General features: G+C 44.9%; 1 protein-coding gene across 4 annotated transcripts in view; it reads right to left on the bottom strand.

Moving 5' to 3' along the window:
* LOC139264746 (guanine nucleotide-binding protein G(I)/G(S)/G(O) subunit gamma-7) overlaps nt 1-22,810 on the bottom strand; it is a 446,997-nt gene that overhangs the window by 237,682 nt on the left and 186,505 nt on the right. For all 4 annotated transcript variants that reach the window (XM_070881795.1, XM_070881804.1, XM_070881814.1 and 1 more), the window contains exon 3: nt 14,479-14,577. The gene's annotated coding sequence lies outside the window, so the exon portion shown is untranslated. The remainder of the gene's footprint in view (nt 1-14,478; nt 14,578-22,810) is intronic.

Raw genomic sequence — 22,810 nt, 5'->3', positions numbered from 1 at the left:
AATGGTCAGCTCTGCTTTTGATGCAGCAAGAATGATTATGAATGGCAGTGCTTCCAGGTAGTTTCCCCACTTTCCAAGAACACTGGGCCCAAGTTTCCACAGGATAAAAAACGGGCGCCCCTTTGAGCTGGGCGCTTGTTTTTCGCGCCTAAAACGGCGCCAGAAAAAAAACGTGCTATTCTCGAGTGCTTTGCAGCTCCTTGTCTGTTTGGCGTGGCGCCCTGGGGGGTGGAGCCTACACTCGCGCCGATTTTGTAAGTGGGAGGGGGCGGGTACTATTTAAATTAGTTTTTTTCCTGCCGGCAACGCTGCGCGTGCGCGTTGGAGCGTTCGCGCATGCTCAGTGTGAAAAAAACATTGGCACTCGGCCATTTTTGTAGTTCTTTGTAGCTGTTTAATTTTTTAATAAAATTACATTGCCATCAGCACATCAGCACTGAGGCTACCCTTCTCACTGTCTCCTTCCCCTCCCTCCCCTCCGCGGCAACAAACGGCTCTCTCCTTCCCCTCCCTCCCCTCCGCGGCAACAAACGGCTCTCTCCTTCCCCTCCCTCCCCTCCCCTGCGCGGCAACAAGCCGCTGTCTCCTTCCCCTCCCTCCACGGCAACAAGCCGCTGTCTCCTTCCCCTCCCTCCCCTCCCCTACGCGGCAAAAAGCCGCTGTCTCCTTCCCCTCCCTCCCCGGCAACAAGCCGCTGTCTCCTTCCCCTCCCTCCCCTCCCCTACGCGGCAAAAAGCCGCTGTCTCCTTCCCCTCCCTCCCCTCTCTCCACAACAACAAACCGCTTTCTCCTCCCCCCCCTCCCGCTCAGCGGCACGAACGGCTGCAGAATTCTCCCTGGCTGAAGCACTTTCACACAGGTAGGAAGATGGTTTATTTAATCTTTTCTTTGCTTATAAATGTTTATTCAGGTTGGATTTATTTGTATAATATTTGTATAAGTATAAATAAGGATTTATTATAGAATTTAATGACTTCCCTTCCCCCCCCCACCTGGACGCCTAATTTGTAACCTGCGCCTGATTTTTTAATGTGTAGAACAGGTTTTCTCAGTTCTACAAAAATCTTCACTGGCTCCATTCTACTTTAGTTTGGAGTACATTTTCACTGTGGAAACTTTCAAATCAGGTGTCAGTGGCCGGACACGCCCCCTTTTGAAGAAAAAATTCTGTTCCAAAGTAGAACTGTTCTACCTGACTAGAACTGCAGAAAAAAAAATGTGGAGAATTGCGATTTCTAAGATAATCCGTTCTCCACCAGTTGCTCCTAAAAATCAGGTGCAAATCATGTGGAAACTTGGGCCCAATATGGGGAGATTTTCAACTGCTGCCTGCCTGTCTCTCACCTGAAAAATGGGGAGGCCTGGAATGGAAAGTTGGGGCAGGTAGGGGGAGGGCCGCTGGGTGGGCGGAGGAAGGTCGGAGAGACAAAGGGTCGGAGAGGATGCATCTAGGATGCCCAAAACCTGCCTGATGCAATTTCCAGGTGGGCCTGTAAATGAGTTCATAGCTTGCCCACTCCCCAGGAGGACAGCCTGCTTAACTGTGCATATTGGAGTTCCACACCAGTTGTCGGACCCCATTTGCCATTTTCAGGTACAAATGAGTATAGCATACACTGCACACACTCTGCCCATTTGTACCAACCCAATCAGCGGTTCTTAAAGGGAACACTGGAAATGGCTCCAGAAGTAGCCGAGAACTTTTTGGGGGGGAATTGTTGTAGGGGCAGTCGTGTGTTCCAGAATAATTTGCGTGTATTATTAATGTTTTTTAAAGTACTTTCCAGACATTTTGTAAAAGCTTTGTACAAAGTGAAGATGTTTCCATGGAGCCTATTACACATTTTGTATTGTTGAATTTATGCTGGAGTGAAATCAATTTTTACAGTACTCAACTCTGAACTCAATAGTTGCAAACCCTGCATTGTGTGCTTAGGGAAGAGCTCAAAATTCAAAACTTTAATTAGGCTGTGTTGGGGATATTCCAGTTTAATATTTTGAAGTTCTGTATCTACCCTTTCTAAAACACAGCAGAACATTGTGGGGACATGAAGTGTAAATGTAATGGGGGAAGATGTTCTCATGTTGCTATGTACAAGCTACATTATAAAGACAGTGATGAAATTTCCTATGATCGCTCTTTCTAGCAAAACTAAAATCTCACTCTATTAGAATGTTCACAATTCTGTTAAATATAGCAATTGTTGGGATAAAAGGAAGACTTCTCTCCCTTGGGGCAGACTACCTGATGTAGATGTGGATATCTGAACGGAATATATGGAATTAAGGACAGTAAAGTAAACGGGATATATGAAAATGTATAAGCCATGGAAGAATAGCTGGGAGAATGTCAGATTGCAAATAGTGCAACATCAGCATAGCTAACAGTCTGTCTCAAGGTTTCAAGTCACTACTCCTGCCAATAACATCTAATTGTAACATAAAATAAATCTGCAGAATTGCAAGGTCTCAGTTAGTAGTCACACCATTAGATTGAAACATTTAGAGGCAATGCTTGAGCTTTCAAGAAGAACATCTCATATAGATTGACTAATGAGTGGCTGAGTTAGACTGTCAATCCATTTGTATTTTGTTATCTGATTTCAAAACTGTATAACTGTTAACGCTTAACGATGTAACTTCACCTATCCGTAGGGAGTGTGTACGCTCTATCCAGAGAGTATATCTTCTGTCTGATAGGTCTTACTGGCCGGTAATAAAGACTGCTTTGTTCAAAGCACAAGAGGTATTCGACTCAGTAATTTTACTGAACCAGATTGAGGTAAAAGAATCCAGGAATTTACATAGGTAATCGACACCTCACCCGTCGCCCTCCATATAACGACCACAGAATTAAACAAACAAAACCTTCAGTTTAGCCGGCTTTATTTTGAGCAAATGCAAGGGAAGGTTCAATCGTGGAACTTTCAAAATACAAGATGTTGCGAGTATAATTTATACAGGTTTTGGAGAGAAGCTACCCTCCTACAAAATCATCGATAGATCTATTGCTATCAGCGGAGTTACATTGATTTGTCGACTCTTATCAGACTGGCTCTGAGTGGTACATGCAATTGTCCATCTCCCATCATATGTTGTCCATGATTTGCACTTTGCCATAGTCTATATGTCGCCTGAAGTAACGGTTCCAAAATACTGGCTTTCTTATCTCTTCCTCGGAGACTTCTAATCAAAATTGTGACTGCTGACTTGGGCTGTTTTGTTAAGTGTTACTAAGGTTAACCATACAGTTTTAATGCGTTATAAGTGTGCTATACCTACACAAGCAAGTGTTACATACATAGGCAATTATTCCTCAGACCCTCCTTATACTGATTAGTTCACTACCTTCAGCATTGTGTTATGACCACCTATCTGTCTGCTCTTTGCCTGCTACAGTTCTATATCCCTTACAATTCCCCCCTTATGGCCCTTGGCTATATGCCCAAAATAGGCCATTTCCCAATTAATTCCTTATGGGTGAACTTCCAGGGTTGTCCTTTCGCTTGGGTAGCACTACTTCCCGAGCTGCAGGACCTACCTGTTGGATTTCCCATCAAGGTTATGCTGGACTATCTAATTTTCCTTTATTCAATGTTTTAACTATAGTACGGGCTAGGGCCTGCCTCTTACGTCGGTTACAACTTTTTAAAGGATAATACTAGCAAGATGAGTTCCTTGCACTGCAACCAGTACATTGAGTCCAGCATAGTTCATGTATAGGTGCTTTCTAGCCAACATTTTCTCGGTATTCGAATTATGCCCCGCCTGGGGTATTCTCTGTTTCTTCTACCTTTCCTCCACCTGGGGTCTTCTCTATGTTGTTGAATGGTGTCCAATTCAGTCGAGTTTGTTCCTCTTTCAGTTCGAGTATTGGTTTTCCTTGTGGTCCGATGGCCTTCGCATAACCTCCTCGGGTAATGTCCATCATCGATGGTTTCCTCCTTTAGTTCAGGGGTTATAATAAAACCGTTTACATCTGTCTCGTCAAGCGGAGTAAAGTAGAAGTCAGTATCCATTATGGTGCATGAGGTGTTCCTTTCTTCATTTCAGTTGCCATGGTGCTCACACATCAATCTCCATTTCCTCGTAGAACAGCGATAATTTCGTAGTCCTGTGTTGAGGGAGGGGGGGGGGGGGGGATACTCAAGGTACACCCGTCCACTTGGTCATATCTACAGTCATCTTTGATCATAAGCAACTTGGTTATTATTACAACAATCATCTATGCTGAGACTCTTAGTACTGTTGTTCTCTTCAGTTACATTTCTGGATTGTCATGGTACCGCACGCGAGTTTCTCCTACATTTCTCTCCAACAATCCCTGTAAGGTTCGTGTTAGGGCGTCAACTCGATTATTGGTCACGTATTACTGACCCATCCCCAATGTTGTTTCGTTTCCTTGTTATGTTGTTTTATGGCCGTTATTTAAGTCTACTGTTCCTCTGTTCGTCACCATCAGTGTTTTTGATTCTTTATTAAACTAATGTCGCCCGAGTCCCTGTAATACAGGCCTTGCTGTCCCTCAGCCTGTTGTCCTTGATATGAGGCTGCGTTACCCCATGTTGTTTCCACGAGCACTAGAATCCTGCAAAAAAACAATATTTCCTGGTCGTCACCGGTTAATTTAGTGATTATGCTTTTTCAACTGGACCCAGTGTTTCCACCTGCCAATAACCCTTATACCTACGCATGTGCACATGTCACTTACCATTATTACCTGATAGGGTCCGGTCCATTTGGGTGCGAGCCCGGACCTCTCTGGGGTAATCCTCACCATCACCTGACTGCCTATTTGGGGTATTTGGACCTTCTGTTCCTTAGTGTTGTTCTCTAAGTCCTTGATTATTTGCTGATCTCTAGTCTGTGCCTTTAAATCATGTAATTGCTTACAGAGTTCCATCACAAATCTCCGTATTCTGTCTTTATATGGTCCTACGTCCTCGCTTCCTGAAACCAAGACTTCTGGCAGTCTTATTGCCCTTCCAGTCATTAGTTCAAAGGGGGTCAGTCCTTTCATCCGACTAGGGGTTGCCCTGAGCTTCATCTGTACTCGGGGTAACATCTCTACCCACCCTTTCCCAGTTTCCTCGATTGTTTTAGCTGGGGCTGTTTTTAAGGTCCTATTCATTCGTTCCGCCAATCCAGAGGATTCCGGATGGTATGGGATATGGAACCTTTGCTTAATCCCTAGTAAATCGCAGGCCTGTTTCATCACCTTCCCTGTGAAATGGGTACCTTGATCTGAGTCCAGCTGTAGTGGCATTACCCATCTTCTGCTAGGATCCTGGCCACGGTTTCTGCTGAACAATTTCTAGTGGCGAAAACTTCTACCCATTTCGTAAATTGGTCTATCAAACTAGGCAATGTGTCTTCCCCTTGTTGCTGGGTAACGGTCCAGTAAAATCGATCTGCAAGTTTTCCCAGGGTCCTTTCGGTCGGGGCTGATGTCCCATTCTGACCTTTACTTTTCTCCCTGGGTTGTATTTTGCGCATATCACTCACCTTCTACAGTGATTCTCTATATCTTTACCCATTCCCTTCCACCACCAGCATCTGGACATTGAGCTTATCATGTTGGTTCTACCTGTATTCATATCCGTGGTATAAATTTAATAGGCTCCCCTGGATGCATTCTTGGGCCATCACATTCCCATCCTTCCTCCATATCCCGTCGGTCCCTTGTTGGGCCCCTCTCTACTTCCACCCCTCCTTTTCCTGTGGAATGGCTTCTCCCTGTACCTTAAGCATGTTTACTTCCTCAGGCCCAATGGTACATGCTTTGACCTGGGCTTCCCCGGCCAGTGTACCTGTCTCCGCCAAGTGCTTGGGTGCCTCGTCTGCCCATGCGTTTCCCTGTTGATGGTGATCGGTAATATTTATGTGCGCTTTGACCTTTATTATCGCACACTCTTGGGGTAGGAGGGAGGCTTCCACTAATTTTTCAACAATATCCTCGTGTTTTATCATGCACTACTCCAAAAGCATACTAACTGTCTGTATAGATGTTTACTCTTTTTCCCTTAGCCAGCCTCAGAGCCTCGGTGAGAGCCACCAATTCAGCCACTTGAGCTGATAAGCCCCCTTCTAGCCGTCCTTCCCTTCTAATCTGTCCCCTGCTATCTACCACTGCCCATCCCATCCGTGGTGTCCTGTTGATATAGCGCCGAGACCCATCTACATATATATCCATGTCTGCCTCCTCAAGCCTGACTACTTCCCTAATCTTCTCCTTTTGGGCTACACTGATGCTCCTTTCTCTGTGTAATGATCCATGATCTTTACTGTGGTGGGTATAGATATGGAAGGGCCTATTCTGGTCGGGTAATCCCAGGGCTGGAGCACTTGTGAGAGCTTGTTTTTTCTGCAGTAGTTGAATAGCTCTAGTACTTGCCTAACCCCTTTCACGGTTCCTGGCCTGGGCATTGATCAAATTGCTTCCTTTCTATCCTCAGGCATCTGTTTCTTCCCTTGTGATATTATATATCCTGGATATGTTACTTCGCTCCTTCCTACCTGCACCTTCTTAGGATTTATTTTTAATCCCGCACTCTGTAGAGCTCCTAGCCCTGTAGTTAAAGCTAGTATGTGTGGTTGTTCTGTACTGGATGCAATAAAGATATCATCCACATACTGCAAAAAGGTGCTCCCTTCTTTGCCTGTTGGGGGCCTCGCCTTCCAGCGCCTCCTCCCTTATTGCAGCAATCTTTGGACAAATGTCCAAGTTTACCACAATTGTGACATTTCCCTTTAGCATTTCCGTAACCTTTCCTTTTCTGCGGGCAATCCCTACTGAAGTGGCCTTCCTGATTGCAGTTAAAACATATCAGGGGAACTGCGTGGGGGTGTGTCTCCTCCTCCTTTGTCTCTGCTGCTACCATTGTTGCTGCTATTTTTGCTATTTTCTCCCTTTGTTCTAACTTTAGCTCTTCTACATGTTCTGCCCATTCCAAAGTTTCATCGTAGTCATCCCCTACCTTAAATCCTAACTTAATTATCTTTTGACGTGCTTCTCCGAGCCCGTCTTAAAACATTTTCAAGAATGCTGCATCATTTTTGTCAGGTGATTCGCCCCAGAGTGGTCTTTGTATTCAATCCACTTTCGTTCCCCGTACTCCCCTACCCTTTCACCTGCCTTTTGAATCACATTCAGTATTCTACTCCAATTGGTTCTAATTGGTCCCCAGCATCCTTCCATCCCGTATTTGAGGAATTCCAATCTTTGCATTTTTGCTAGATCCGCTCTTCTCCTATTCTGCCATTCTCCATTTTGTACCTCTGGTGTCGCTTTGTGCCAATTTATCGGACCCGTTTTGGCTTTTACCAGATTGTGAATGTCTGCAAAGGTTAGGTTATGGGCGTCTAGCATTTCTTCCACCTTTTGCCAGAATTCTGTATTCCTACTATTTGCTTTAGGGGTTGGTAACTCATTCAATAGAGAACTTGTCTCTCCTGTGGGCTGAGGGGTACCTCCTGTATGGTAATGTGGGCTGTTCTACGTCCGTTGGTGGGAATTGTAGTAGTGTGTATCGGCGCTGTTGATAGGTAGCCATTATCATGTGCCAGTGGGTCACTCTACTCCGCACTCGTTATCCCAATCTGGTTTACTGTTAGGTTGGGTTTGTGGACTACACTTACCCACCGTGGGGTACATTGGCTCGATTGCCGTAGGTGATGGTACTACAGCTGCGCACTGCACTATCCATCCGGTCCCGTCTTTTATCTCTTCCAGCTTATTTATCTTAGATTCTAACTCTTGAATTTGCTTTGTTTGATTATCAATATATTTTATCTGTCCTCTGTAGCAGGGGTGAGTAACATTACAAAAGCTTGTTCTGTTTTATTCTTATTCTGACTATCCCACCATTTCCTCTGTCTGTCAGGTGAGTCTTCTGGCTGCCATCCTTACTTTTTCATTTCTTTTATTAAGAAACCCAAATTAATAATGTCCAGCAAAAAAACAGCTGTCAATGTAAAGGGTTAACTCCTTTGCAGGTTTGTAAAAAGGCCTGACGTCATTACGTGACTTCGTGCAATCATTTTTTCCAAGTCTTTGTGCCTTCAAAACTTGCTTAGAAATTAGGAATCCGTTAAAACAGCAGAAATCATTAGTAAAGCTGTCATTTTTTTAAAATAAAACATTCTCATCGGGAAAGACAGCATTTTAGATTAAACTCCAATTGTTTCGTAACTTCCAATTCAAATACCTGCCAAAGATTTTTTAATTGATTTAAAACGAGACCACACATTTTTAATAGCTACTTTGTTTACTGAAATCCAATTTAAAATAAAGTACTGGCAACTGTGGCTTATTTTTCTTTGCTCTGTAAATCATCATCAAAACAATCAGAGAAACTGCCACACTTTTTACATTTTCACACAAGCTATATACATTCCAGCATTTTGTTTTTTAAGGTCCCATTCACTGAGCAAATCTTGTGTTTTATTTCTCTCAGCATAAAAGCTAAAACTTCCATGCTGGTTCCATCTTTTTTAATAATTGTCCTCTCAGCAACATTCTCTAATTCCCAGTTTTTTTCCTTCCTTTTCTGAGTTCGCATAGCTTAGATCTTTTCTCCTCGTTATTTTCAAAACCCTCTGCTGCTTGTTTAGACTGTTTGTGACTTTTCCTCGATATGCACCGTCCATTTTGAAAAGGTTTTCAAACCCGAAATTTAAATCTCCTTTACTGCAGTGAAACTTTCTCGTAATTTAAAATCATTATCAACATAGATTGTCTATTATCTCTTTTCCAATATTCACACTTTGAAACAAAGCCGAAATTTCACTGTGGTCATTATGTTAGTTATCCTCCAATTAAACCAATATCTTTTTCACAGCCAATATCAACTAGTATCCAGTTAGTTACGTCTTTTTCCATTTAAATCTCCTTTCTTCAAATTAGTTTTTGTATCTAACAAACATTTTACACGGAGGGCTTGTGTATCCGTGAATTTGCTAATTTAAACTACATAAGACAATCGCAAACACTTTTTTCCCAATTAGACGTTCAATGTGTTTTGTTTTTAACAGTCTAGCTTCAATGTTGCAATTTATCTTTTGATAAAAACAAGCTGTCCTTTGTGAATGTAATGTTTTTTCCAGCACTTATTCAACAGTCAAGAAAGCTTCCACGCGGACACTTTCACTTAAAGACAGACATTCACTCCAAATTTTCATTCAATACAGCTTATCCTATGTTTTTTTCAGCAACTTAATGCATGTCATTTTATTTTTCGTCTTTCCTGCTAACATTTATATCCGGGACTCTTTTGGTCTATATCTCAGAGACCCGGGTTGGTCTTCATTTTATCCCACTAGCCAGTTTTCCTAAACATCCTGGGGTCCCACACCCCTTTTTAGGTTGTATTCCTTCTTTTTCAGGCAATACGCATATCCCCAACCTTGGTTTTTGTCCTTCCGTGGTTCGCTATAACTTTGTTCTACAGATTACCCCCTCTTTGTTCTTTATACAGATTACCTCCTTCCCCGTCAATGCTACAGCTCTAACTTGTAGGTGGTAAAAAGATTTTTCTCACCACAGTTGCTGCCACATCCTGGGGTCGGAGGATCTGCACCCTGCTTACAATACCAATTGTTGGGGTAAAAGGAAGTCTTCTCTCCCTCGGGGCGGACTACCTGATATAGGTAATCGACACCTCGCCTGTCACCCTCCGTATAACGACCACGGAATTAAACAAACAAAACCTTCAGGTTAGCCAGCTTTATTTCGAACAAATGCAAGGGAAGGTTCAATCGTAGAACCTTCAAAATACAAGATGTTTCGAGTATAATTTATACAGGTTTTGGAGAGGAGCTACCCTCCTACAAAATCATCGATAGATCTATTGCTATCAGCGGAGTTACATTGATTTGTCGACTCTTATCAGACTGGCTCTGAGTGGTAAGTGCAATTGTCCATCTCCCATCATATATTAATTGTGTTGTTCCATGATTTGCACTTTGCCATAGTCTATACATCGCCTGAAGTAACTGTTCCAAAATACTGGCTTTCTTATCTCTTCCTCAGAGACTTCCAATCAAAATTGTAGCTGCTGACTTCGGCTGTTTTGTTAAATGTTACTAAGGTCAATCATATAGTTTTAATGCATTATAAGTGTGCTATACCGACATAAGCAAGTGTTAGATACATAGGCAATTATTCCTCAGACCCTCCTTATACTGATTTAGTTCACTACCTTCAGCATTGTGTTATAACCACCTATCTGCATGGTCTTTGCCTGCTACAATTCTGTATCCCTTACAGCAAACGATGGATATCTTCACCTATAATTCTCCCTCACTCATCTCTCATAGATAGTCATCATTGAAAAACCACCTGCTATATGCTTGGTGAAGATTTGTAGGGCTATGGGGAAAGAGCAGGTGAGTGGAACTAATTGGATCACTCTTTCAAAGAGCCATCATAGGTATGATGGGCCAAATGCCTCCTTCTGTGCTGTATGATTCTATTAAACTGCTTCTTTCAAACCCACATGTCCCCAGGGCCTGATAGTCTGCATCCCAGAGTATTTAAGGAAGTGGCCCTAGAAATAGTAGATGCAATGGTGGTCATTTTCCAACATTTCATGGACTCTGGATCAGTTCCTATGGATTGAAGGGTAGCTAATGTAACCCCACTTTTTAAAAAATGAGGAAGAGAGAAAACAGGGAATTATAGACCGGGTTAGCCTGACATCGGTGGTGGGGAAAATGCTGGAGTCAATTATTAAAGATGTAATAGCAGCATAGCAGTGACAGGATCGGTCCAAGTCAGCATGGATTTATGAAAGACAAATCATGCTTGACAAATCTTCATGAGTTTTTCAAGGACGTAACTAGTAGAATGGATAAGGGAGAACCAGTAGATGTGGTGTATTTGAACTTTCAAAAGGCTTTTGACAAGGTCCCACACAAGAGATTAGTGTGCAAAATTAAAGTACATGGTATTGGGGGTAACGTATTGATGTCAATAGAGAACTGGTTGGCAGACAGGAAGCAAAGAGTCGGAATAAATGGGTCCTTTTCAGAATGGCAGTCAGTGATTATAGTGGGGTGCCGCAGGGTTCAGTTCTGGGACTCCAGCTATTTACAATATACATTAATGATTTAGATGAAGGAATTGAAGGTAATATCTCCAGGTTTGCAGATGACACTAAGCTGGGTGGTAGTGCGAGCTGCGAGGAGGATGCTAAGAGGCTGCAGGGGGACTTGGACAAATTAGGTGAATGGGCAAATACATGGCAGATGCAGTATAATGTGGATAATTGTGAGGTTATCCACTTTGGTGGCAAAAACAGGAAGGCAGATTATTATCTGAATGTTGACAGATTAGTAAAAGGGGCGGTGCAACGAGACCTGGGTGTCATGGTACATCAGTCATTGAAGATAGGCATGTAGGTACAGCAGGCAGTAAAGAAAGCAAATGGCATGCTGGCCTTCATAGCGATGGATTTGAGTATAGGAGCAGGGAGATCTTGCTGCAGTTGTACAGGGCCTTGATGAGATCACACCTTGAGTATTGTGTGCAGTTTTGGTCTTCTAATCTGAGGAAGGATGTGCTTGCAATTGAGGAAGTGCAGTGAAGGTTCACCAGACTGATTCCCGGGATGGCAGGACTGACATATGAGGAAAGACTGGATCGGCTAGACTTATACTCACTGGAATTTAGAAGAATGAGAGGGGATCTCATAGAAACGTATAAAATTCTGACGGGACTGGACAGGTTAGATGCAGGAAGAATGTTTCCGATGTTGGGGGAAGTTCAGAACCAGGGGACACAGTCTAAGGATAAGGGGAAAACCTTATAGGATCAGATGAGGAGAAACTTTTTCACCCAGAGAGTTATGAACCTGTGGAATTCTCTGCCACAGAAAGTTGTTGAATCCAGTTCGTTGGACATATTCAAAAGGGAGTTAGATCTGGCCCTTGCGGCTAAAGTGATCAGCGGGTATGGAGAGAAGGCTGGGGTGGGGTACTGAGGTTGAATGATCAGCCATGATCATATTGAATGGCGGTGCAGGCTCAAAGGGCTGAATGGCCTGCTCCTGCACCTATTTTCTATGTTTCTATTACACAACACCCAGTCTAGGATGGCCAGCTCTCTAGTTGGTTCCTCGACATATTGGTCTAGAAAACCATCCCTTATACACTCCAGGAAATCCTCCTCCACCATATTGCTACCAGCTTGGTTAGCCCAATCTATATGTAGATTAAAGTCACCCATGATAACTGCTGTACCTTTATTGTACGCATTCCTAATTTCCTATTTGATGCCTTCTCCAACCTCACTACTACTGTTTGGTACAGAGCTACAATTCTAAAAAGGAAAACATGCAAGTAAATTAACATATGGCCTATTTATATTATGGAATCACTTCCACATGCTATTCTGCAATATTCTGGGCTCGTGGTGTATTGGAATCTTCTCTGATTTGTAGGGTGGAATCCACAGCACCAGAGCAATAGTCAAGCAATGGTGCATGCACAAGCTTGCAGATATGCAGATGTCTGAACGTTACTATTGGCAACTTAATTTCTGGCCACTGGATCTTCCCTAATGGCTTCACATGGGGTGTCTGAACATTCATCTAAAAGTTGTGGTCTCTGCTTCCAGAAGCAGTGTTTACATTTGCTATCGGGATGCTGCTACTTCTTTAAGCACTGGCGACAGTACTTCTCTGGGTGGGTCTCAGTACCTCTGGACATGACGATGCCACCTCATTCACTTTCCAGTGATGCCACTGATATGGGCTGCCATCAGCAGCAGTAGTGTAAGGCAAATGTGGTATAAGTGCTGGTAGGACCAACTACCTCAGTGAAAAAGAGAGAATTTGAGAATGAATCAAGATGATAATTCAGAATGTTAAAGGGAGTAATGGAGAGAAAGTCAATTCGAATTTGCCAGGGTGAGGATGTAAGAACATAAGAATATAAGAAATAGCAGCTGGAGTAGGCCCTATGGCCCATCAAGCCTGCTCTGCCATTCAATAAGATCATGGCTGATCATCAACCTCAACTCCACATATCCCTTAATTCCCCTAGACTCCAAAAATCTATCTATCTCAGTCTTAAATATATTCAGAGACTCAGCATCCACAGCTCTCTGGGGAAGAGAATTTCAAAGATTCACAACCCTCCGAGTAAAGAAATTCCTTTTCGTCTTCAATGGTCTTCCCCTTACCCTGAAACTATGCCCCCTAGTTCTCGACACTCCAGCCAGGGGAAACAACCTCTCAGCATCTACCCTGTCAATCCCCTTCAGAATCTTGTATGTTTCAATGAGATCACCTCTCATTCTTCTAAACTCCAGAGAGTATAGGCCCAGTCTACATAATCTCTCATCCCAGGAATCAATCCAGTGAACCTCCATTGTACCGCCTCCAAGGCAAGTATATCCTTCCTTAGATAAGATTAAAACTGTGCACAGTACTCCAAGTGTGGTCTCACAAAGGCCCTATACAATTGTAGCAGGACTTCCTTATTCTCACCCCCTTGCAATAAAGGCCAGCATACTATTTGCCTTCCTTCTTGCTTACTGTACCTGCATGCTAGCTTTCTGTGTTTCTTGCATAAGGATATCAACATCTCTCTGAACAACATTTAAAAGTTTCTCACCATTTAAAAAACATTCTGTTTTTCTATTCTTTCTACCAAAGTGAATAATCTCACATTTCCCTACATTATACTCCACCTGCCACCTTACTGCCCACTCAATTAGTCTATCTATATCCCTGTGCAGTCTGTGTTCTCCTCACAGCTTACTTTCCTACCTAGCTTTATTCTGTCCGTTAACCAATACATTACCTCCAATCCCATGAACCCTTATCTTGTGTAATAGCCTTTTATGTGACAGCTTATCGAATGCCTTTTGGAAATCCAAATATACTACATCCATTGGTTCCCCTTTATCTACCCTGCTAGTTACATCCTCAAAAAACTCTTAATAAATTTGTCACACAATTTCCCTTTCATAAAACCATGTTAACTAATCATGTTCTGATTATCTCAGTGCCCCGATACCACTTCCTTAACAATGGATTCCAGCATTTTCCCGATAACTGATGTCAGGCTAACTGTCCTGTAATTCCCTATTTTTATATTTCTTGCTAGTTACTGTTGTATTCTATTTTCTCCCTTTTAATCAATGTTTTGGTCATCTTTTGCTGCTTTCTAAAGCTCTCCCAATCCTTAGGCTTACTGCTCTTCTTCGCAATATTATAACAATATAACTGAGTAAAAATAATTGCAAAGATGCCAAACAAAATAGGTCATGAATCCAGGATTCATTACCAGCACAAGAAAAGCTCAGCCTGAGGGCTCTGGTGCATAGTACTGATGTAGTTGTGTAACTGACTTCTGTGTTGCTAGTGCAAACCCAGCACCAGTAAATATAATAGTTATACCAGAAATGGTTCTGCCTCAACATTAATAATGCTGTGAAATACTCACAAACAGATACAAACAGACATCCAGTACCTGTAAACGTATGCCGAATCAATACAAGCCTGCTCAATCTGTTGCTTGGAGGCAGTCTTGGACAATGCTTGTTTTCCGCTGGATTATTTCCTTTCAAGCCTGTTTAAAAACACATTTCCAATTGGTATCTTTGGTTTATCATGCAGGTCAGGTCCACATAACAAGCACCAAACGATTAATGAAATTGTAGTAATGACGGATGTCATGACAGTTTGTTTTTATCGTACACTTACTTTACAAAAGCCTTATCTCTCAGAGTGACTTTCATTATTTATTTTAAATGGTTTCTATTAAAGAAATGGTAGGTTACGTATACTGTAATTATACTGCACAGCTATACTGATTAAACAGCATACAGATTCATTTGAACTAATTATGTCAAGATTAGGGATACAGTATGTATGCTGCAGTCCAAAGTATTAAAGAGCATTCTTACTAGTAAAGTTGTTAGCTTTATTTTTGTATTTTTCAAGATATCACATAGTGATGTGATTTGTACAAAAGTAATTGTTTGTCTCGAAATGGATGTACTTGTGATGCACAATGACATGAGGTCCTTCCAGTGGACTTCCTTCCCAAACTGAACAATTGCACCTTTAAGATCCAAGAACATGTTTGTATGATTATCCACTGTAAAGTGAAGTATCACCACAGCATGCCAATCTGAATTTAAGGGCCTGTGTAAACAGGTTTTAGTCTTAAAGATCAGAAACTCTGCAACTACGTAAAATTAAAATACATGTAAGAAGATATTCTCATTAAGATATTTTGGATTCTTCGGTAGCACTGAAAGTATTATATGACTTCAGATGGGAGTATCATACTGTCACTTGCAATTTTTTATGTTAACATGTAGCTAAACTGATGTATGGTATATGGTGGGACACTGCAAAATAAATTATAATCATGAACCTCGTAGCAAATGGATGATTTCCCAGTATTCTACTGTACTCTTCACAAGTCAGCCAATATTTAAATGTTAACATCATGCATAAAATATATTAAACTAGCAATACATAGGGCTCAATTTTCCCCAATTATCTGCGCCGTTTTTTTGGTGGGCACCGCTTTTTTTTAAATTAAAATATCCAAGTTTCCCCAAAGTTTCTGCACCAGTGTAACTCAGTTAGTTACGATTTTGTTAGGTTAGGATTTTTTTGCGTCGCAGGGGGTATAACCTGATGTCTGCACCAGTTTTCACAACAATTTGGCCAACTTACATTTTTCCTAGGACGGCGTATGTGACAACTCCCAAGAAACCTTCTGGGCACTTAAAAACCAGCGCACATTAAAAACCAGCGCACGTTAAAAACCAGCGCACGTTAAAAACCAGCGCACATTAAAAACCAGCGCACGTTAAAAACCAGCGCACGTTAAAAACCAGCGCACGTTAAAAACCAGCGCACATTAAAAACCAGCGCACATTAAAAACCAGCGCACATTAAAAACCAGTGCAGAAAGACGCCATTGTTTTAAGGCAAAGTTTTGGAGGGAGTCGAGAAGACAAAGAATATGCATCATGAAGCTTAATCTTTTCAAACTCAAAAGGGAGAAAATGGAAGTCTAATGCAATTCTTTAATTTTAGATTTGTTTCAAAGTGCCATGTCACCACCGAACGTCACTTCACCGGGCTCGAGAGTCGGAGTGTCGGCCAGCAGAATCGCTCCCTCGCCCGGACACAGGGGCAGCTTCAAAAGAAGCCCGGAGGGGGTTGTGGGGGGGTGGAAGCCGAACTGAAGGGACGGGAACTCTTACACTATACAGCATCGGAGGAGGGGGGGGGGCGGGTGCGGTGGGGGTGAGGAATGGGTGGACGCCGAGCCCGTGTCTGGGTGAGGGAGCAATTCTGCCGGCCGACCCTCGAGTCCGTTGAGGAGACGTTCGGTCGGTGGTGGGGTGGTCCTTTGAAAAAAATCAAAAATTAAAGAATTGCATTGGACTTAGTTGCCCCAAATGTTTTCTTTGAATGCCCAGCTTCCCGTTCTATGCATTTAATTATTGAAACTGCTCTGAGTGACAGTGGAAGTCTGTACAAAATAAATTCTTTATATTTCAAAACGCCAACTCCAACCTGCCACAATATAGTGTAAAATGAACTCTGACACGGTTAGTTAATACACTTTGTGCAGACCAGGGTATGGTCCATACTAGGGCATCGACCTTGAGGAGAGAGAGAGAGGAAAGAAGCTTTAAGTCCTTTGTCCTGCTGTTTTGAGTTTCTTGCAAAGCTACAATTTAATTGTGGGGGCAATATTGATAATGCCATACCTCATGCAAGCCTTCTGCATGACGGTGCTGCGGACGAGACGATTTATTCAACATCATCGCATGAGGAACCTCAGAGCACGTATAGAGTGCTGGGCAGGAGGCCTTAACCACCTCGGGTATATCGAGACAGACATTCGTACCTGCACCTGAGTGATGCAGGTGTGCAGAGAGTGGTGAACCTGTGGAATTCTCTACCACAGAAAGTTGTTGAGGCCAATTCACTAAATATATTCAAAAAGGAGTTAGATGTAGTCCTTACTACTAGGGGATTCAAGGGGTATGGCGAGAAAGCAGGAATAGGGTACTGAAGTTGCATGTTCAACCATGAACTCATTGCAGGCTCGAAGGGCCGAATGGCCTACTCCTGCACCTATTTTCTATGTTACTATGTATCAGAAGGCTGTGTTTCTGCAAAGAAGTTGTAACTGAGATCTGTGAGTTGCTCAAAGCAGACCTGTGACCTAGAAGCGTCAGGAGGACTGCTTTGTCAGTTGAAGTGAAGGTTACAGCTGTACTTTCATTCTATGCATCTGCATCGTTCCAGGCCACATCTGGGGATGTATGTGCCATTTCTCAACATGCAACACATATCTGCATTCGGCAGGTGACTGCTGCACTATATGCCTGGAGAAATAAGTACATAAAGTTTCCCATGACCACCCAGGCACTGCGTGACAGGGCTGTGGGTTTCTCCAGGATTACTGGCTTCCCAAAGGTACAGGGCTGCATTGATTGTACCCACATTGCCTTGCGGACTCCTTTGGAGGATTTTGAGATGTATAGGAACAGAAAGCCTTCCACTCCGTGAATGTGCAGCTCTTGTGTGATGACATGCATCGCATCATGTCTGTTGATGTGAGATACCCTGGAAGCACCCATGATGCATTCATCCTACGCGAGAGCTCTTTATCTGCCATGTTTCAGCAGTAACCAGAAGGGCAGAACTGGCTACTGAGAGAGAAAGGGTACAGCCTCGCCACCTGGCTCATGACGCCCCTTCGCGTAATCCAGCTGGAAGCTGACCGGGAACACAACATGTTGCACATTGCGATGTGTAGCATAATAGAGAGGGCCGTTGGCATCTTGAAACGACGTTTCCAACGCCTGGACCATTCTGGAGGCTACTTGCAATACTCCCCTGAGATTGTCGGTCAGTTCACTGTTGTTTACTGCATGCTGCATAACTTAGCCATCATGAAGCAGCAACAACTGAGAGTAGAAGACCCACCTGTGGTGGGAGTGGCTGATGACAAGGAGGAAGATGCAGATGACGAGGAGGAGGAGGACGAGGAAGCCATGCAACTATCTGAACCCGGAGCATGACGGCAGAGGGCGGGCCGTCGTGCCCCTTTAACAATTGCTCGAGCCTTGCATCAGCAGCTCATCTGTGAATGCTTTGCTACCTGAAGGCTCAGCGGCAACTATTCCAAATGAACCATGTTTACTGTTTGGACCTGTTCTGTAATGTTGTGTTGTGTTAATGGAACAAATAATGGAAATGATCCTTTAGTTCAAAAAGTTGTGTTAATAATGGAAAAAATAATGGAAATGATTCAGTTATAATTCAAAATATATTTTATTCAAAAGTTTAACACTTATTTGTACTTAACTTAACTTTAATAAAAATATTCTTGTATCAAACTTTAAAGTTTTCAGTTCAGATCACTTACAAACTTTATCACTTACAAACTTTAAGATCACTTACAAACTTTTAAACTTATAAATTTACATAACTTACAAAAAGCTTTTAATTTGACAACAGTTACAATAATAATAATAACAACAACAGCAAAGAAAGGCTGCACCCATCTCTCCTCCATCTTATTCTAAGACTGCCCGCTGCACTTGGTCTTGGTGACTTCATCCCTGCCCGCAGGCGGTGGTGCAGCGTTTCTCGGGTTGGTACCAAGCTTATTCTTGCGAGCATCTCGGGTAATGCGCACTTCTTGATGGGGGGGTGGGGGGGGCGGGGTGGGCAGGCAGTAATGCGGAAGGCCCGGCTTGGGCCTCTTCAGAGGCTCGTCTGGGGATTGGAATGGGTGTGGCAGTTGATTCTGTCAATGGCTATGGGGTCTGGGCATGTACCCTTATTGCAGCAGCAAACTCCATTCCCTCCCTCATGTGCCCCAACAGTGTCCCAACTACCTGCAACATTCCTTCCCTCATGTTCGCCGACAGTGTATCAGCTACCTGCGACATTCCCTCCCTCATGTTCACCAACAGTATCTCAACTACCTGCAACATTCCCTCCCTCATGCACACCAACATTGTATCAGCTACCTGCGACATTCCCTCCCTCATGTGCCGGACAATGTTCCCATTTCTCGTGAGAGTGTTGTTACTTCTCCCAACAGTCCCAATATTACATCACCCACCCCACCGATGGTGTCCAGGAGTGATCGCGTAAGGTCAATGCTCTCCGCACTCATTGCCATCATCTGAACCACATCTGTTACATCCTGCACCTCAGGAGAGTGCGGTCGAGCTCTCCTTCCCCTCCTCACCCTGGGTGTGGCTCGCTGCATCCCACTGGGACCCGCAGCCTTGGACGGTAGGGCCCAGGCTGTGCCTCACTGCATCCCACTGCGACCTGCAGCCTCAGACGTTGGGGCCCTGGTAGTGCCTCGGTGCATCCCACTGGGACCCGCAGCTTCGGACATTGGGGCCCTGGTAGTGCCTCGGTGCATCCCACTGGGACCCGCAGCCTCGGACATTGGGGCCCTGGTAGTGCCTCGGTGCATCCCACTGGGACCCGCAGCCTCGGACATTGGGGCCCTGGTAGTGCCTCGGTGCACCCCACTGGGACCCGCAGCCTCGGACATTGGGGCCCTGGTAGTGCCTCGGTGCATCCCACTGGGACCCGCAGCCTCGGACATTGGGGTCCTGGTAGTGTCTCGGTGCACCCCACTGGGACCCGCAGCCTCGGACATTGGGGCCCTGGTAGTGCCTTGGTGCATCCCACTGGGACCCGCAGCCTCAGACGTTGGGGCCCTGGTAGTGCCTCGGTGCACCCCACTGGGACCCGTAGCCTCGGATGGTGGGGCCCTGGTAGTGCCTCGGTGCATCCCACTGGGACCCGCAGCCTCGGACATTGGGGCCCTGGTAGTGCCTCGGTGCACCCCACTGGGACCCGCAGCCTCGGACATTGGGGCCCTGGTAGTGCCTCGGTGCATCCCACTGGGACCCGCAGCCTCGGACATTGGGGTCCTGGTAGTGTCTCGGTGCACCCCACTGGGACCCGCAGCCTCGGACATTGGGGCCCTGGTAGTGCCTTGGTGCATCCCACTGGGACCCGCAGCCTCAGACGTTGGGGCCCTGGTAGTGCCTCGGTGCATCCCACTGGGACCCGCAGCCTCGGACATTGGGGTCCTGGTAGTGCCTCGGTGCATCCCACTGGGACCCGCAGCCTCGGATGGTGGGGCCCTGGTAGTGCCACGGTGCATCCCACTGGGACCCGCAGCCTCGGACGGTGGGGCCCTGGGTGTGCCTCGGTGCACCCCACTGGGACCCGCAGCCTCGGACATTGGGGTCCTGGTAGTGCCTTGGTGCATCCCACTGGGACCCGCAGCCTCAGACGTTGGGGCCCTGGTAGTGCCTCGGTGCACCCCACTGGGACCCGCAGCCTCGGATGGTGGGGCCCTGGTAGTGCCTCGGTGCACCCCACTGGGACCCGCAGCCTCGGACGGTGGGGCCCTGGTAGTGCCTCGGTGCACCCCACTGGGACCCGCAGCCTCGGACGGTGGGGCCCTGGGTGTGCCTCGGTGCATCCCACTGGGACCCGCAGCCTCGGACGGTGGGGCCCTGGGTGTGCCTCGGTGCATCCCACTGGGACCCGCAGCCTCGGACTGTGAAAAACCATGGAATCTCCCAACACTCGTACCACTCAGGAAAGGACCTGGCACCTCAATGGGCAGCACCAACACCTCCTTCAGAGTAAGTACAACAGTGGGGCTTTCATCCATCCCTTCCCCCTCCCCCTCACCCCCATGCTCTTGGTCTGGAAGGTGGGATTGGAAGATGTTCTCTTCAGGCTCGTCCACATCTGAATCTTCTCCTGCATCGGCTTCAGCCTCGTCAGGGTTGGCCTCAAGTTCTGCAAAATATAACAGAGCAGACAAATGGTTAGCAGCAGAGGAGGGGACAGGGTGGCATGAGTAGGCTCACACAGCGCAGGCAGCAGGCTCATTTGAAGGATCATGATGAATGGTAGCACATTGCATCAACCGAAGCGTAGCTGACGAAGACATACTCATGAACTGAAGCGTGGCTAGTCCGCGCAGCACTTAACATTTAGCAAAGCCAGACTGTGGAATTTGCAGGACGTACCCTCTCCCTCGAGTGTGGGCCCAGCTTATGCATTGATGGTTGCTTTTCTCTAGGCAGGACCCATCAAAGCAGCGACCCTCTCTTCCAAGTGTGTCAGTGGCTGCAGATTTGCCGGGCCTCCTCCTGTTCGAGTTCTTTCCCTTTTGTTGTGTGTCACTTTCCTCTGCAAAGATGAAAATATAACTTTTTAGAGAGGGTGTCTTTCTGCTGGGTGGGACATACAGATGGTCACATTTACAATTGCAATTCCAGATGAATAAATGAAAATATTACTTACACTAATTACTTGACCAAGGTCCTGCCACTTCTTTTTGCACTGGCCTCCAGATCTCGGAGTAGTCACCGTTGCACAGTAATCTTCTGCAAGTTGGTTCCAGCGTTTCTTCATTTCTTTTGGTGAAACTTTTATGTGATGTCTGTTGGTGTCCAGCTCGTGCCATCTGGCCTCAATCACAGTAACTAATGCCTCCACTTTGTCCTGTGAGAAATTCTTGGTCCTTGAGAGCCGCGTTGTATATTGTATTGTAGCTCTGATTTTTCCAATGAGAATTAAGGTTCTCACACACAACTGGCTCTTTAAAAATGGCTGTACTGGGCATGCGCGCCCATAGCAATCACGTAAATAACGGCATTACTTTTTTTGCCTATGTGCAGAAGGGAGGGCATCGTTTTTCGACACAGACATTGGGCTCCACCCCCTTAAGCTAAAGGACAGGCTGCATGGCGCTAAATTCAAAAATTAGAATGGGGAAACTTGCAAGTTAGTTTTTTTAATTAATCAGTGCCAAAAAAAAACAGGTGTAACTCTTGCAATTCGCCAAAAAACGGCATTGGGCAAAATTGAGCCCTATATAGTGTTAGAAAATCCCCACCACATTGAGTACTTATGACTTGTCAAAAAGGCCCAAAAATACAATCCTTTCAAATTCATGTTAAGCAGTGTCCAAGTTCATCCATAAAATGAAGGTCCATGAATGTGCAAAAAGACTCAAAAGTACAAGACGGGAGGCCTCATGGTGGGGTCTCAGATCACGGAGGGTGGGTTAGGATCCCGGAAGTAAGTATAAAGCCACTTACCTCCTGGATGCAGCAGTCCCCACCTTGGTTTAACTGCTTGGTTTCATGAATTGTGTGAAACCCGTGAACATGCAGTTAAAAACAAAATGGAGGCTAAAAAGGAGGCTTCCAGCCTCATTATGATAGTTAAATTGACGAACCGCCCCCCCCCCCCCACCCGGAAGCGGGTTGGTCATCCGCCCCTGTCTCCCCCCTTTCCACCCCGCCCCATTAAAACCGGAAATGGACGGGTTGGAGGCGGGAATCCCATTTTTAGCAACATAACTGCCCCCACACCCCAAACCCACCGCTTTTTCAGGGAAAATTCCAGCCAAAGACTTCTGGGTCCAGGCAAGCAACTTCCTCCTTCTCCTCCATTCTTATTTCAATGACAACTAGCTTTTCATCTTTGGCATACAATTCTTCAACATATTCTTGCCATCTCTTTCTTACTTCAATTGGATCCTTCAATAGTTGTCCACATTTAGTTTTGATTATTTTTATTCTCATTCCTTGTCTGTTTGATCATACATTCTCTTAATTCTCTCATACAACAAATCAGCTCTGCCGCTATTATCCAACTCCTCATATAGTACCTTCAGCCAGACGTCTTTAGCCTCATCAGTCTCTCTCTCTCTCTTGAGCTTATTGTTCAATCTCCTATGCTTTATTGTCCTCATC

Source organism: Pristiophorus japonicus, chromosome 1, assembly GCF_044704955.1.
Source record: "Pristiophorus japonicus isolate sPriJap1 chromosome 1, sPriJap1.hap1, whole genome shotgun sequence".
NCBI lineage: Eukaryota > Metazoa > Chordata > Chondrichthyes > Pristiophoridae > Pristiophorus > Pristiophorus japonicus.
The sequence above is the reverse complement of the archived record's forward strand: the minus strand, read 5'-3'. Positions and strand labels throughout refer to the sequence as shown.